Source organism: Lathyrus oleraceus, chromosome 5 (assembly GCF_024323335.1).
Source record: "Lathyrus oleraceus cultivar Zhongwan6 chromosome 5, CAAS_Psat_ZW6_1.0, whole genome shotgun sequence".
Classification (NCBI taxonomy): domain Eukaryota; kingdom Viridiplantae; phylum Streptophyta; class Magnoliopsida; order Fabales; family Fabaceae; genus Lathyrus; species Lathyrus oleraceus.
Genome location: NC_066583.1, coordinates 607,017,811 through 607,036,405, shown reverse-complemented (window position 1 = coordinate 607,036,405; position 18,595 = coordinate 607,017,811).

Below are 18,595 nucleotides of genomic sequence, written 5' to 3'. Positions count from 1 at the left end.
GAACGTTGAACGATGACAACGTCTCTACTCAGTCCACACGAACGGCTTCCTTCAATCTCAGTGCTGGCTGGTACGAATGAAGGCTTTGAGTGAGAGAGAAAGAGAGAGAAAAACGAAATAATGCAACCGCAAATTTTTGCTTCTGCACAAGGGTTCTATTTATAGAACCACTTGTGTGGGCTTCAAGCTAAAAGCCCACTTAAGTGTATTTTGGCCCATATCTTATAATATACCCAAAATCACTTAAGCCCATGGTACCTTACCATATTTCGTATTCTACTCAAGTACACCGTACCTTACGATGTTCTATAATTCACTTAAGGGTACCGTACCTTACGATATTCCTTAGTTACTCTATCTCTCATCAATCCGTCCTTTGTGTGTGACCCTGTAGGTTTTCGTGACGTTGGCAATTATATTAAATCACACATTTAACATAATAAACAGTGAGCGGTATCTAGCAACACATCACTGCTACCCAAGACACGAAAATGTCAAGTGATCTGACAATTCCTTCCGTGATAATAATTATGTGTATAATTACCCTTTTGCCCTTATGTCTATATTGAACACAAGGCATAGACCGTGTCATCCTTGTCCAGTTCAATATTGGGCCCATAGACATTTATCCTGTTACGCAGGATGGGCAAATTCCATCTAGGACACTCATGTCCCTCAGCATGCTTTGTGGAGTACCCATCAACTGTCTTTATGGTTATCCAGTTATGGACAACGTTGGATCAGCAATAAAGCACTCGACTCTACATCTAGGATCCATAGTGGTTTCAGGTCGAAGAGTGGTATACACTATTATCACCATGAGAATGACTTATGACACTTTGCATAACTTTCTATATAGTATTCTCATAGCGGGTCAATCCGGTATAAATATTACTCCTAATATTCATACCTATGTTTAAGACTTGATAACTCTTTATCCATGATCCATGAGATGTGATCATCAGTCTACAAACATAATAGTCTTAATGCTTTAATGTTATCCCACTTCACACTAAAGCTCGACTACGGATACTTTAGGAATAGTGTCCTTATGTTTAATGTGTTCTCATGATTAAGTCACACTTAATACATTAAACGGACTATCTATTCCAGGGACTTTATTAATCAACCATAATAAAGAGAATGCCTTTTATTATTCGATACAAGTACCAAAATGTATTGGCCTCTAGGGCTTACACCAACAATCTCCCACTAGCACTAGAGCCAATCAGGTATACCCCTTATGCCCATTGATCTAGTATGGCCATCATGCTTCTACTGCGCAAGAGGCTTTGTCAGTGGGTCAACAATATTGTCAAGTGTAGGTACTTTACATATTTTCACATCTCCTCTATCTATTATCTCTCGAATGAGATGATAACGCCTAAGTATGTGTTTGGATCGTTGGTGAGATCTAGGCTCCTTGGCTTGTGCGATAGCACCATTGTTATCATAATAGAGACCAATGGGATCCACAATGCTAGGGACTATGCCAAGTTCACTAATGAACTTTTTGATCCAAACAACTCCCTTTTCTGCATTTGAGGCAGCAATATACTCGGTCTCGATTGTAGAATCAGCAACTGTATCTTGCTTTGAACTTTTCAAGCTTACAGCGCCACCATTTCAGCAAAACACATAACCATTGGAATCATTCATATTAAAGCGTCTCAGCACCTTGTCTATGTACTCTGACTTAGGCCAAGCATTTTATGATCTATCTCTATAGATTCTGATTCCTAATATATAGGCTGCTTCACCTAGGTCCTTCATAGATAAGCATTTCCCCACCCAAGACTTTGCTTGTTGCAGGGTAGGGATATCGTTTCCAATAAGTAATATGTCATCTACATATAATACCAGGAATACGATCATGCTCCCACTAACCTTCTTGTAGACACAAGGCTCATCTTCGTTCTTGATGAATCCATATTGTTTTACTGTTTCATCAAAACGAAGATTCCATGAGTAGGTCACAAGCTCATCTTGATCCATGAGTAATATATCACCTTGATCAGATATATCTCAGGTAGGTGACGTATCATGCCTGACCTACGCTGGTCTTGTTCTACTTGAGCAGGTTGCTCTTACACAACTACTTGTGTTTCCTGCTCCAATTCCTCCATAGGTGTGTCGATGCTTTGTGATTCTTGAATTTCTTCAAGCTCTACTTTCCTCCCACTGGTTCCTTTGGAAATAAAATTATTTTCTAGGAAAACTCCAGTTCGAGCGACAAACACTTTGCCCTCAGAAGGATTGTAGAAGTAATACCCTCTTGTTTCTTTAGGATACCCCACAAATAAGCATTTGTCAGATTTGGGCTCAAGCTTAGTTGAAATTTGTCGTTTCACATAGACCTCGCAACCCCAAATCTTTATGTAAGACATATGTGGTTTCTTACCACTCCATATCTCATATGGTGTCTTCTCAACCTTTTGGATGGAACATGGTTAAGTGTGTAAGCTGCTGTCAATGTCCCAAAAGGAGTATGGAAGATCGGCGTGACTCATCATGGATCGGACCATGTCTAACAGGGTTAGATTTCTTCTCTCAGATACACCATTCCATTGGGGTGTTCCAGGAGGAGTGAGTTGAGATAGGATCCCACACTCTTTCAGATGGTCATCAAACTCTAGGCTTAAATACTCACCACCTCGATCTGATCGAAGAGTTTTAATATTCTTACCTAGTCGGTTTTAACTCGTTAGGTTTCACCCTTTTAGTATTAATGTTATTAATAGGCATTTCGAGATCAAGGACATATAGTCCATTGCTCATTTGTGCAGTAGCATAGAATATATCATTCAAATAAATTGAGCAACAATTGTTCTTTATTATAAATGAAAAACCAAACTTGTCCAGACAAGAAATGGAAATAATATTCCTGCTAATTGCAGGTGCATAATAACAGTTCTCTAACTGAATTATAAAACCACTAGGTAAAGTCAATACATAAGATCCTACGGCTAAAGTAGCAACCTTTGCTCCACTGCCAACTCGTAGGTCAACTTCACCTTTTGCCAAATCTCTACTCCTTTTCAGCCCCTGCACATTTGTACAAATGTGAGAACCGCATCTAGTATCTAATACCCATGATGCAGAAGTAGATAAATTTATTTAATAACAAAAATACCTGAAGTTGAAGTCTCTACTCCATTCTTCGTATCTTCCAAGTACTTTGGGCAGTTTCTCTTCCAGTGTCCGGTCTTACCGCAATGGAAGCAGGTGCCTGCCTTTGCTATGCCTCCACTAGGCTTCAAAGCAGCAACGGTGGGTCTGGGTTTGGCAACTTTCTTGCCTTTCCCTTTATCACCCTGCTTGGTGGGCCTTTTGTTCTGTCTCTTTCCATTTCCGATCATCAGAATGGACTTCCCTTTTGACTTCAGATTCTGCTCGGCAGTTCTTAACATGGCGAGCAGTTCAGGAAGAGATTTGTCCATATCAATCATATTGAAATTTAGGACAAATTGACTGAAACTATCTGGCAACGATTGCAAGATCAAATCAGTTGCAAGTTCCTTTTCGAGGGGAAAACCCAATCTCTCAAGGTTTTCCACATACCCAATCATCTTGAGTACATGGGGACCTACAGGGGCTCCCTCAGCTAACTTGCTTTGGAAAAGGGCTTTTGAAACTTCAAACCTCTCATGCCTTGCCTGCTCTTGATAGAGCAGCTTCAGGTGTTCGATCATATCGAACGCTGACATGTTCTCATGTTGCTTTTGCAATTCTGAGTTCATGGTAGCCAGCATGAGATAAGCAGTTTCATTGGCATCATCGACATGCTTCTTATAAGCATCTCTTTCTGCCTTAGGTGCAGAACTAGGAGGTTCCTCTTCAGGAACAGGTGTCTCCAAGACATACAACTTTTTATCATGTTTGAGGACAATCCTCAGGTTTCGGTGCCAATCCAGAAAATTTGTCCCAGACAATTTTTCCTTGTCAAGGATTGATCGCAAGATGTTGTTAGAGGTGTTTGCTGTCATGGTTATCTACATAAGGATTAAGAAAATATAAGTATCATTGACATATTTAATTAGGCCTTTAATCAAATATGCTCCCACTATTTTACTCAAAACAAATGACCCTCATCATTTGATTCGGAAAATCCCGTTGGAAGATTTTCTAGTGGGTCGAGATTCATATTTCACTTCGTTCTAAGTCCGCGTAGGCGGATTACACAAAACTAGGTTATTTAGGTAGGAACTCCTTCCAGTTGTATCTCATACAACTCTCGAAAATTTCAGTTGGGTGAATAACTCCTTATTCCAATCCATCATATGGATTATTCCCAACTCTTGCTTCTAAAACATATATGATATTATTATAATTAAGTTTGACCCATTGTCTTAGCAGTTGGATATTACAATTATCCCATCGCACCTTACTAATATAGAACATGCACCTCGCTTTGGCGAAACCTACATTATCCGATACTAGTCTTGATGAGTGCTAAAACTTGGAAAGCAAACATATATAATATTCTCATAATTTGTTTAGTTAAGTTTGACCCATTGTTTTAGCAGTTGGATATTACAATTATCCCATCGCACCTTACTAATATAGAACATGCACCTCGCTTTGGCGAAACCTACATTATCCGATACTAGTCTTGATGAGTGCTAAAACTTGGAAAGCATAAACTTAATATTTTAGTTTGAGGGAATTGCAATTGTTATGATCTCACCGGCTTGTTTATCATATAAATCGTCTCTCACATGCATCAACATACATTCACATGCATCAACATACATACAAACAAAATGAAACAGTTATGGCCCCTAGCGCAATTGTTCTCCCAAGCCAATGAGAGAACCTAAGCTAACCTACAACGATCTAAGCTTCTCCAAGCAAGATCTTCAAGGTTGTCCTCCTTTAATATTGAATTCTTCTCTAAGCTTCTCCAAGCAAGATCTTCAAGATTGTCCTCCTTTGATATTGAAATCTTCTCTTTCTTCATAACATTGTCTTCTTCTCTTTATTCATAACATTACATTCCAGAAGAAACTCGTTTTACATACGAGGGTTTGAGATGAGAAAAGAAGTTACATTAAGAGATCAAAAGGAGAGGCACGACACGCAGGTCGTATTTAAAAACCCAAAACAAAATAAAGGACAACTAAGGCCATAACTGATCACCACAAGGCAATAATAATAAACATTGTTATTATTAAATTTTAATTCCTTTAATTAATTAAAACCAAATTAAATTTCGGCGACCGATCACACTACGCAGAGTTAGCCGGGGGTTCTGCTGCCCGGTCAGCGGACGGTGGTTCCGCTGACCGATCAGCGGACGGGGTCAAGGGGCAGCGCCCTTGCGGGGTTGGAGGGGCAGCGCCCCTGTCCAAATTTTAATGAACAATTCATTTGAAATGGACATTGTTTTGCATGAACACAACCCTTGCGTAGTCACAAAACAGAACCCCGTGAGTGTGACGACCGTCACATGCATTGTTACGACCGTCACAGGTCATGTGAGTGTGACGACCGTCACACAAAACACGTTACGAACGTCACAGGTCATGTGAGTGTGACGACCGTCACAGGGTACGTTACGACCGTCACGCATCCAGTTTGTTACGCTTGTTACGCTCGTCACACGAGCTTTACGCGGCCAAAATAACAAACTTTGAAACAGTCAACACACGTGTTCCAAAAAACCCTAAATTCACAACTCCTTGACGGCACAACCCTTGCGCCGTCACCAACCCTAATGCGCCAATTTCAGACCGTCAAACACACCTCGTTGGATCAGCAATAAAGCACTCGACTCTACATCTAGGATCCATAGTGGTTTCAGGTCGAAGAGTGGTATACACTATTATCACCATGAGAATGACTTATGACACTTTGCATAACTTTCTATATAGTATTCTCATAGCGGGTCAATCCGGTATAAATATTACTCCTAATATTCATACCTATGTTTAAGACTTGATAACTCTTTATCCATGATCCATGAGATGTGATCATCAGTCTACAAACATAATAGTCTTAATGCTTTAATGTTATCCCACTTCACACTAAAGCTCGACTACGGATACTTTAGGAATAGTGTCCTTATGTTTAATGTGTTCTCATGATTAAGTCACACTTAATACATTAAACGGACTATCTATTCCAGGGACTTTATTAATCAACCATAATAAAGAGAATGCCTTTTATTATTCGATACAAGTACCAAAATGTATTGGCCTCTAGGGCTTACACCAACAAGTAGGTGGCCCACCGGATCTTAAACGAGACTCTGATGTGGTTGGGCCTAACTCAACCCTACAAATTGGTTGGTAGAGTGAGAACTGTCCCCACTTATAAACACATGTTCAAGCCATATATTATCTGATGTGGGACTCTTAACACCCCCACTCACGCTCATGACTAGAAAACTGAAACATGGGAATAAATGGTGGGTGGCCCGATAGCGGAAACCATAATAGGTGGCCCACCGGATCTTAAACGAGGCTCTTGATACCATGTTAAGAAATGTGGTTGGGTCTAACTCAACCCTACAAAACCGATCGGTAAGGTGAGGATTGTCCCCATTTATAAAGACATGTTCAAACCATATATTATTCGATGTGGGAATCTTAACACCTCCTCACACTCAGGATTAGACAACTGAAGCATGGAAATAAATTACGGGTGACCCGATAGCGGAAACCATAGTAGGTGACCCACAAGATCTTAGCCATAACCCGATAGCGGAATTCACACTTAGGATAATCATTTGTTTAAAGCTAAACTCTAGAAATATATTTGGATTTAACATTCATTACAAATATCGATTCTTAATGCTACCATATTGATTAATAGGCTGAAAGATCATCGATTAAACGATGCGGTTGAACCCCATATTTGTTTAGACATAAATAATGTGTGAGAGTGGTACATGATAATATTGATTAATAGCTAGGACTTATATAACTGATCAAGAAGATAAATGTGAAATACGTTAATGAAATATAATCTCAGCAGGCTCATATCCCTGTTAATTTTCTTATCATTTCCCGCTGAAACATTTCTTTAATTTACGCAACCAAATATATTAACGTCACCTCACGTAAAATCATATTAAATGTTGAACGACATTAATTTCATACATGTCCCTGTGGATACGATAAACAAAAATACTTCCTTTTGATTCTACATATCAGATGTGTAATCAAAGGCCACAATGGCAAGATTATTTTAGCTGCTAGCAAGAAAGAATAAATTTTTGTCGAACCTAGTGTGGCTAAAGCTCTGGCAATTCGGTGGGGTCTTCAATTGGCAATGGAGTTGAAACTTGACCGTGTGCTAATTCACTCGGACGCTCTTGTGGTGGTTGACTGCATGAGTGTCATTTCCTTCTCTGCTGTTTGGAGCCCATAATTTTAGATTGTACTACGTTGCTTAGTTGCTCTAAAGATAGTTTAGTGATGTTTGTTAGTAGAGTTTTAAACATTGTTGTACATAATGTGTTGGCAAAACCCATGGTTCCAAAACCTGGTAGGATTGCCTACCTTGTTGGCAAAAGTCATGGTTCCAAAACCTAGTTGGATTGCCTATCTTTTAAGGATAACCCAACTTTTAGTTTTCGTAATCTATTTCGTTGTTAATGAAATATCCTTTCATAAAAAAAACTTCAATTTATTATATAGTCTTAAATTCTCTATTCTTTTAAAAAATTAAACAATATGAAACATTTTTAAGATATATATTTTCAACTAACACCAACAAATACACACTATTTTAGATAAAATATTAATATAAATCTTGAAATAAATGATAAGTGATAAAAAAAAATTGTTTTGCTTAAAAAATATAAGGGCAAAGTAGTATGTTATAGGAGGGAAAAGTTGTATTCTTGCTAATGCTCAACTAGTAAAAAGACACATAATTGAATCTAGTTATTATTTGTATGGTGGGAAGGGTTAATCCATTATTCACGTGCTTTAAAATTATGTGTTAGGAAAGGATATGGGGTTATGCTCTGTAATAATTATTCCTTCTTTAATAATTTATAAATAAAAAAACACTCATTTTTCTTGTTATAAATTATAAATAAATAAAAAATCAATTTTATTCCATTTAAGCATTTTATTCTAAAGATGCATCTTTTCCAAAGTAAAATTAAATATAAATTGCATTTAATTTATTTTCTCTTTCATTTTTTTTCATAAACAACCAACCAAAATTGTTTTTACATCTTCCTATAATATATTTTAAAATAGATAAAAAAATTGAATTATTTTAATAAATGTGAAACATTGACTTTTGCTTATTATGAAATAATACGTGTTTGCTGACTTTTGGATTCATGATGTGCATTTCTGGTTGTTGAATAATTTGAAGAATTTTAAAGTGAGGGGTATTCTCAAGTTGAACATCGTTTTCGTGGTTTCCTTAGATGTTATTGGAAGAACTCATAATGACAAAGTGTTTAATAACACAAATCCAAATGTGTGATATGTGATTAAAGCCATAACCATTCAAACTAGTATGAGAGATCTTAAATATTTTAAAATTGTTATCCATCTTATGTTAAGAAACCATGTCTTGTACTAGAAGGATCTTTGCAATTTTATCGGGCAATATTTTGTTGGATTTTCATTGAAAGATTTTTACCGGCTTATAAGATAATGCTTTGTTAGACCTTCACTGAAGGATTATTGTCGCCTTATCAAAAAATATTTCGCTGAACTTTTATTGAAGGAATATTTGATGCCTTATCAGGTAATACTTCGTTGTTCCTTCCCTATATGATCTTTGTCGCCTTAGTAGGCAATATTTATTGGACCTTCACAAAGGATCATTGTTGCCTTATCAACCAATATTTTGTTGAACTTCACCAAAAGATCTTTGTCACCTTACCTGTTGCATCCCAAGACAAAATCCTCTCCGACCTATCAAGCTGTCAATACTCGATCTCATTGAGGAGCCATTGTCAGCTCAATAGTTCAAACACTCAACGCTCGAGGGGAAACACACCTCGAGACTACACCTTAATTGTACAGAAAATAAATTACAAGAAAGCTATAAAACAAACTGTCAAAATGAATGCACATTCTCAGAGAAAACTTGAAGGGCATGGTTACAAAATGACCTACAAAGAGAGAAATACAAATAGTGAACAAAAGTACACATACCTAAAGCATTAAATGCTGAAGCTCTTGAGTTAGGCATGACAACGAGGCGGGTCGGGGACAGTTTTTACCTCTCCCAAACCCAAACCCGAATCCCCAAACAATTCCCGTTCCCCGCCCCAAACCCAAAGGAGGATGGAGAATCAAAACCCAAACCCATCCCAAACGGGTTCGGGTTGGGTTCAGGTATCCCGCCCCACCACCATTCATTTAGTGAAATCAATTTTTTAATAGAAATATTTATTTTTTCCAAAATAAAATTACATTACAAATAATAAAACAAAACAATCTAAAAAAATTTCATACATACATTTCAAATATTTTAAATAATAAATTCAAATTAAAATATCAAAACATTGACCATATATTTAATATTCTAAATTATCAAAAATAAATTATAATGTACATAATGAAATGAATGGGACGGGTTCAGGGTGAGTACTAGTGTCCCCATTACCCGACCCGTCCCCATATTTTATAATTGGGGAAAACCCAAACCTAAACCCAAACCCAGTTAAAGTGGGTTTCCCCCGTCAACTTAGGGGCGGGTTCGGATGGGTACCCGCGGGTACGGGTTATGTTGCTATGCCTATCTTGAGTGACTCTCTCTAAAAAACATTTGAGGTATTCGCCACAAACAACGTTTGAGGGACACGCCCCAATCAACACTTTAGGTACTCGCGGTACTTGCCACAATCAACTCTTGAAGGACACACCCCAATTAAAGCATGAAGTACTCGTTATAGAAAAACTTGAAGGAGACGCCCAAAGCAATGGTCGAAGGAATCACACTCTAAGTTACGTTTGAGAAACTTTCCTTTTAATCTTCGTCCTAGGGATACACTTCTCTAGAAATAGACCAATGTTTCACAAATTTAAATCTCTTCACCATTCTTAGACCTCATTTCTTGATAAGGAGTCGAGGGTGCCCTACGGGGCCATCTCATTCAAGTCAGGATTGTAAATTATCACCGTCCTAAGGGCTAAGCATCACAAGGTGTCTTTACCAGCTCAATGAACAACGATAACACAATTAAAAACACACCACCATATACATGAATATTATCATTAAAAAGCTAAAAAGCTCCAAAGAGCAGTATTACAAAATCCCTCTAATAGAGCAACAAAACAAATAGTTAAAAAAACAAAGGTCATCAAACATGCGCCAGGAACACATGTAGCTAGGTATCATCTAGTCTATCATGCAATGTATTCTTAAAAAAGCCATCAAATCATACCATTCAAATTTATCATATATCTAAAATTATAGGTACTTATTCTTTGAAACCTATCTTAACTTGAAAGTCTTAAACATAATGCAGACAACTTAAATACCCAAGATCATGCATGTTGGTGACAAATTCACAAACAATAAAATAAAAATAAAATTTGGGAACTTACCCATTCAAATCCTTCCTTATCTTGAAGTAAAGCACCAATTAGACTTTCACAAAGATTAGCAAACTGGGAAGCTAATATAGATATAACTACTTCATGTAAACCAATCTGTTTAACAATAAACAATAAAGAAACATATCAATTGAAGATCATTTTTTGAATTCTGTAAGGAACTGATCATATGATGTTGAGGAGATATACGATTGATTTAGTCTTAGAATGGACAATAAGAAAATTGAGAGTTAGATTCTCATTTTAAAGATAATACCAACAATACTTATATTATCTTTGTAAAAAAGAATACAAATTTAGATTTGTTGTTTCAAATAATGGTGAAAGCATTTTTCAAAGTTTCTATAGTAAAAAGGACAACATATTCTAAACTTGTGTAAGAAATTTCAACATTCATTTTAGAGGAAAATAATTCATTCGGTTATGTGTAATTATTTCTACTCTAGAATAGAATTTATCAAAAAAGAAATGGTTAAAATTTCATGTTCCAATCAAACATGTACTCCTTCCATTATTTTTTATAAATAAATTTTAATTTTTAAATTCACTCAATAAATAATATGTTTAAATTATATAGTAAATCAAATACATCAATGATCTAATAAATTTAAAAATAAAAAATTTCTCATAAAAGAGAATGGATGGAGTAACAGAAAATGACTCTATTTTTCCCCCTACTAATAATACATGTCCATTAGACATTTCAAAGAATACACTAATTTCATTAATCAGAATAATATGAAAAATAAAAATGAAGATAAAATTAGAGAATTGATATTACCACCTTAATTATCCACATGAACCAAACGGTATATTTATATATTGCAGGGTCAGAAATTAATTAACTAAATCCCACTTAAATAGAAAATTAGTTAATCTAATTAACTAACTAATATAGCATAGAAAAAAAATTAACTTTTTAATAAACGTGATATATCAATTACGATGAATATCCTTCTTCAAACTAGAGTGAATATTGTACAACCTCAATTTGATAAGTAGAATGGTAAAAGTTTTAAGATGGAGCGCCTTGGTAAAGATATATGTGGTCTATTGTGCTGTATGTATTGACCTCAGGTGGATTATGTTGGTTTGGACTTTGTCTCATACCACCTGAGAAGCCAATTTTATGCTTTTGTGAAAGATTGGGTTGTTGGCAATGTGGATAGCCAACTTATTCTCACAGTGAATTGTTACAAGTTTGTTTGTTGTGTGCAATTCCAGGATCTTGAAGTAGATAGAGAAACCATTGAGCTTTACGAGTGACGTTGGCTAGAGTAGAATATTCCGTCTCTAAAGATGGTCAAGATACACCATGTTGCTTTTTACTTTTTCAAGTAGATTAGAGAACTACCTAAGTAGAAACAGATGTAGATTAGAGAACTACATAAATAGAAACAGATGTCAGTGGTGGAACGTCTGATACAATTTTAGCCATACTCTTAAAAATCCATAATTATTTCAACAACTATTTTAGCTATACTCTTAAAAATCCATAATTATTTCAACAACTATTTTAACCATTCTCTTAAACAGATGTCAGTGGTGGAACGTTATCTGAATAATATGGATCATACTCAACTATGACATATGTATTATTAATTCATTTTTTGAGTGATGTGATGATGTAGTTTAATTGTGTTTATTTGTGAGTCTTATAAAAATTATAAATGTTGGGTATGATATGAATAAGACTATTTTTGGTCATATGTTTATGCATATTGAGACTATGGTTACTCTTACAACTAATATTATATATGAGTAGGTTAAGTCACTATTCACTTTTCCTTCACTCATCTTTGAAGAAACCTTATATGTTCCCTTCGGTTATTGAGAGGCTGATAATTAGGGTGAAGTTGCTTGAAGGATTTGTAAGTCAGGATGAAGGCTTTATTGAAGGATTGTCCATGAAGAAAGTTGCTATGGTTGTTGAGTTAATGCATCTTCTACCATAACTAAGAGATCCTTATAGTAAGCTTCTTCTAATTCGATAATGTATGGGTATCGATAAACTATTCTTTTGTTTAAGAACATGTCAACCAAATCATATGGAAGAATCCATTATTTAGTTTGATAAATAGTTATGAAGAGCGGTTGAAGACATCGTGGTTGGTGGATGTCCTTTCTTCAGGGTCCTTAAATGGAAGGTGCTTCTTTACCTATTATATTTGGGGGATTGAGTTTGTACTCGACAATATATAAAGGTTGCATCATACACTTTTGTGGCTTCTAGTGCCTAATCTTGGGTGTTATAGGTTCATATATTGAGAGACAATGTGAGATATGATATTTGTTATACCCCAATTTTGTCCGGGCATTTTTTTAAACTTTCAGATATCTGACTTTATTTTTACTTTGCATCACTTGCATAGCATAACATGTCTTTCATCACACATAATGCCTAAAATATCGACCAAAATAAATTTTCGGTTATACAAAAAAATCGGTTTAGTCAATTTTCAAATGTACGTAAAATTAGAAGGCAAAACTTTTCGAAATTGAGCTTGCAGACATCAGTTTTATTAATCTACAGTTCACGTAGTTTTATCTGGCGTGCTTGTTGTATTTTTTTGATTACTTTGTCGGTCTCATTTTGATCAGCCTGAGCCTTTTCAATCGAATATATTTTTACTTGAACATTTGATCAAAACCTGTTTGTTTTCCAGAGATTTATTTTGCGCTGAACATTGTAGTGCATTCATTTTAATTTTTCGAGCAATTTTGCGCCCGATTTTTATTTTTTTTTATTTTTTTGTCAAAAGATTCAGAAAACTTAAATCGAATTTTCTATGTGTTCATTTTATTTTTATTGTGATTATTTTAAATGGTGTGAATTTTTAGTTGATTTAATTGATTTAATTTATTTTTATCAATTAAAGCTTCTAGAAGAGGTAAGATAGATATTTTTAATTTCTCAATAATTTGTGTTTCTTTGATTTAATCTCGACTTTTAAATCGAGATTAATCAAAGCCCCATATTGATTATTTATGTTTGTCTCATTCATCCAATCAAATTAAATCAAATAATTTAAAATAAAAAAATTAAAAAAAACAAAAAAAAAACTCTCCCCTAAAGTGAAAACGTGTGTACAAACTAGCAGGAAATTGAGGTAAATCAAAATATATTCCATCTACTCACAAAGTTGCCACGCGAAACCACCTCATTGGGGACTATATCTCCAAATAGCTGGCAATGCTAAAAAGAAGGGGAGAACCAAGCGAATCCATACAGTTGTTAGTGACACATTTTATTTTCGGATGGGGTGAAATACAAGTCCATTGTTTTTCTAAAAAAGAAAAATGAAAATTTTCAAAAAAGGCAGAAAACATTTTACTCTTCATTCTCCTTCTTTCCTTAACCCTCCGCCTACTCTCCTCCCAACCTCCTTTCTTCAACCTCCTCAACATCACTTATTACCTTACAACTGCAACATTCTTCCACTCACTGCAAACATACATCACACACTCTCCACAAACCCATGACAAATCCTTAAATCCCTTTAACCACCTTTCCTTTCATTCATGATTTCACCTTAAACCTTCTTACAATTACCTAAAACCACCATGAAAAAGCTGCATACATAACAATTCATCAACCCCCTTTAACCTTTACACTCAAATCCATCACCACCACTCATAAGGTAATAGGTGACGTATATTTTCTGCCTTTTATTGAGAAATATTATATTAGAGAAAAAGTCATCAACGAGGACAACAAATTTTATCCACTCTTTGCAATACTTTAATCAAATTGTCTTGAACACAAAAGAAGAGTAATAAAAAAGAAATAGAAAAAAACCAATATACTATCGATTTTAACAAATGGCAAACCGGTTTAATTTAAATTTACAAATATGGACTGGGTCTGTTTATGATACAAATGGTTTGGATTTTTTAAATTGGTTCACCGGAATTTATGGAGCAGTTTTGCTAAACCGGTTAAAATGCACACCCCTACTTCTTACAATGAGATCCTCTTACATATACTTGTCTAATGGACTTGTATCTTAGCTAACTTTTAACTCAAGATTAGCATAAAATCAACAACATCAAAAACAAAAAACGCTCGATCCAGGGTCGAGTAGTTCTCTCAAAATTAAAACCATTTCCACTATCCTAACTTCTCAATCAATAATAAAAACCCTTGGTCCAACACCAAGTGGGTCGTTTCTCAAATTCATTTTATTCTGTTTCGATTTAATTCCAATTCAAACTAATGTCATTATCGACTTCAAACCACTTCAAAATCACTTTCACATCAAAACCTAGACAAACTCATTTTCACAACGACTTGGATGAAAAAGAAGGATGGGTATAGAACTTCTCCCTTCCCGATTATTTGGGAAATGTTGTAGAGTTCTATGCCCGAATGCTCGTTTTCCATTTTAAAATAATATAATTAATTAGATTAAGTTAATTCTCTCATAGAAGGAAAATGACTGATTGGGTTTAGACCTTCCTCAGTCTTCGATTATTTGGACATTACAATAGAGATCCCTATGCGAATAATCGTCTTCTGCTAATGAATATGACTTAATTCTCCATACATATTTTCATAATAATCTAGACTAAAAAGATTGATTGGATTTAGACTTTCACCAGTTACTGATTATTTGGACACAACTGTAGAGCTCCCTGTTTGAATAATCATCTTCCGCCTAAAAGATATTCAACACATTAAACCTAATTTCTCGCCTCTGTGCGATCAACAACTAAAAATATTTTCAGAAAGAAAATTGTTTAGTCTATTCTAATACGAATACAAACAAACGCTTTACATAGGAGCGAGACTCGCAATATGATCAAGCACCTTAATAAAATCCTTTTTGCAACCCCTTTTCTTTTACACTTTTTCATTCGAAGAAAACAATTAACATAAGTTAACATTCAATCGCTAATTTAACTAAAAGGTTTTCGTTGAGCACAACGGACGTGAGGGGTGCTAATATCTTCCTCTTGCATAATCGAATCCCGAACCCGAATATGGTTTCGAAGACTATTTTATTTTTTCTTTTAAGAGTTTTACCTATATTTTCCCTTTCCTCTTTTGGAATAAATAAAGTTCCGTGGCAACTCTATTTGAATCACTTTTTCCACGACCATCACGAATGATCGTATTTTTTCGAGATGAGACAGTATGGGCTCTGATTTTGGGAGAGCTGTAAATCTTAATTTTTGACCTTATTTGATTTATTGGTAAGAACAATGTCACTTCCAAAGAACCACATGCTTGAGCGAGTGCCCTTTTTAGTAAAAGCGTTCAGGACATTGACGTAAATTTTGATATGACCATAAAGCAGAAAGTAGTTTTTAGTTGTTTGCAAGCCGGACACGCTTAGGATTTTGTCCTTGTTATTCCTATTGGCGGGCTAGGCCAACACATGTCACTGATAGAGTATCGTACTATCCTTAAATATTTCTTTATGATTCCCTTATTTCCTATTGATGAGGTTTTCCCTATTTGTCGTAAGATGTGCTTGGGTACATTTGGGAACACACGATTCATTGTAACGAGCTTCCATGCTTCAAATACCAATATGACATTGTTAGGGATCTCTTATTCAACATATTTCGACGACCAAAGTATTTGTGGAGAAAGAGGCACATGTGAATTTCTTAACTTACCCATATGAGGGGAGATCGATACTTATGCCAATAGATTTTTGGTGCATGTTTGGGTAGGAGAAAAACATGCATGTATGGATCTAACTAGGGTTTTCTCACTTGTGAAACTAAGGACTAGAAGTTTTACTATAAGATAATAAGTCCTCAAAGCCGCTTCAAGTAAAGTGGTCAAACATGAGAAAACGTGTAAAATATATTATCTTTTATTTTTGTAGAAACTTTATTCTATATAAAAAAAATTAAAAGTCTATTTGTTTTTCATATTTTCTATAAGCGAATGAAGGTAACATACTTACCTAATATAGCAATACACATTAAAATTAAAATATCAAAGAAATATAAATAAAAATGTAATAAAAATTATAAAGATATAAATATCATGACATACAAATAAATCTATGACATAAAAAATAAAATAGAAATATTTTGCAGCTTAAATTATTACTTACACTTATATGCATTTACAATAGTATTCAACGCACTTCGGAATTTCAGGAGGGAAACACATATTTTTTGGACAATCATCTTTAGTATTGCAAAGAATTAAATCTGAGATGTCAAATAAATAAGAACAAAAGAAATATTATTAAAAAATCATGAAATATTTATAAGATAAATTGAAAGTTTCTAAGTAGTGTAAGAAGTGACTTACTTCCTTTGACGACAACAAATAGAAAAATAAAGATGATCGAATGATGAAAAACACTTGAAATTTGAGCCATATATTTCCTCATTTGCATGTAATGAGTAGAAAATTGTTTGAACACATTATAAAAAAAGAATTCAAAAGCCTTTTAAACATCAATTAAATAGTTTTGAGCTCTTAAGAGTAGCCAACAATTATCCAAAAAATTGTAATCATTGTGAAATATCTGTAAGGTGCATCGATGTGTCGTGTTCATCTCATATAAAACTTTGGTGGTGATCAAATTTCATTTTACTTTGATGTTAAAAATTAGATGTATTTTTTATTTATTTTTTGCCCTTTCATGATATACAATGTAAACATATCAAAAGATAAATAAGAGTGATGAATGGTGAAATTAATTAATTGTTAAAACAAATTATCAAAGAGATGCCAATACATTTATTTAGAAATTAGAATTATCTTAGGATAATGCTATTTTATTGATAAAATAATAGGAAAAATGTTAATATAGATAAAATATGGAAATGGAATGGGTTAAACAAATGTGTATTACTTTTCAAAAGGAAAAAGGGAATTTAATATCTCGTATCTTAGACACACCTTTTAAAATATTTAAGATGTAACACCTTATTCTTTTTTATCTTTTGTGTTAGTAGCATTGATTAGGGTTTGATGTACTGACTTCTCTTCGATTTCAAACATTTGACATATTCATTCTTCCGACTTATCTTCCTTGGCAACTTCTTTCTCGTGTGAACTCTCAATACTTCCTGGTCTTAACCATCTCCTCATTCCAATATTGGATTAATGTTTAAACTTACTCCCACTTAATTCATCTAATATACCGCTCTACATCAGTTGGTCACCTTTCTCCCGGAAACCACAACTTCCCCTTCCTTGCACTAAGTTATCCAAAACATAATTACGGCATCTTATCTTGACTTGGGTAATCAATACTCATTAATTCTTCATAAGAAAACTTATTGATTCCTTGACCACACACAATATTGACTACTCTTCTCTTATTATTCCTTCAACAAATGTGACAAACTTGTAATCCATCTATCGATAATCTCATCAACTTCACTTGATCTAATACCATATGCTGCAAGCGTCTACCCCTATTGTTTCACTTATCTCGTACTACTCCAATAAGATAGCACCATTAGCACGAGATTGTCTTACTCCTTCTCTTATGAGTAACTATCTCTCTGATTCCCATAATCTTGATTGAGCCCTTTCCTCCATCACCTTCCATTGTGATACTTTGATTCCAACATTGGAACACCTGAGATTCCTAAACACTACTGGTTAGCTAACCGCCTGCATAGAAGATCACGCTTATCCTCCAGAGTGCCCACCACCGAAAACAATACTAGGAACTCACTGACATCCACTAGTAGAATAAATTTCTCGCTGACACACAAAGGTTTAGAATATGACCAACATCCTCCATAAGATATATATACACAGGAGCCACGCGACTACAACTATAAAGGTGTATGACATTCATATTTATCATGTGCTCAAATGAACTTATCCAAATTAGTTTGACAGTATCCAATTCTTGTTACTATATTCCACATCAAATCCTCTTATAGGGTCATGATTTATACAAGGTTTCTACCGACACAGGATCTCGACCAATAATAAAATAACACCATTAAGGAACTTTAAGTCATTAATGAGACACCACTTCCAAGAAATCTTAAGCAAACTAGATTGTAATTGTGAGTTTCTATACTAGTCTCATAGTCACACCATGCTTCACACTTTTAGAAAT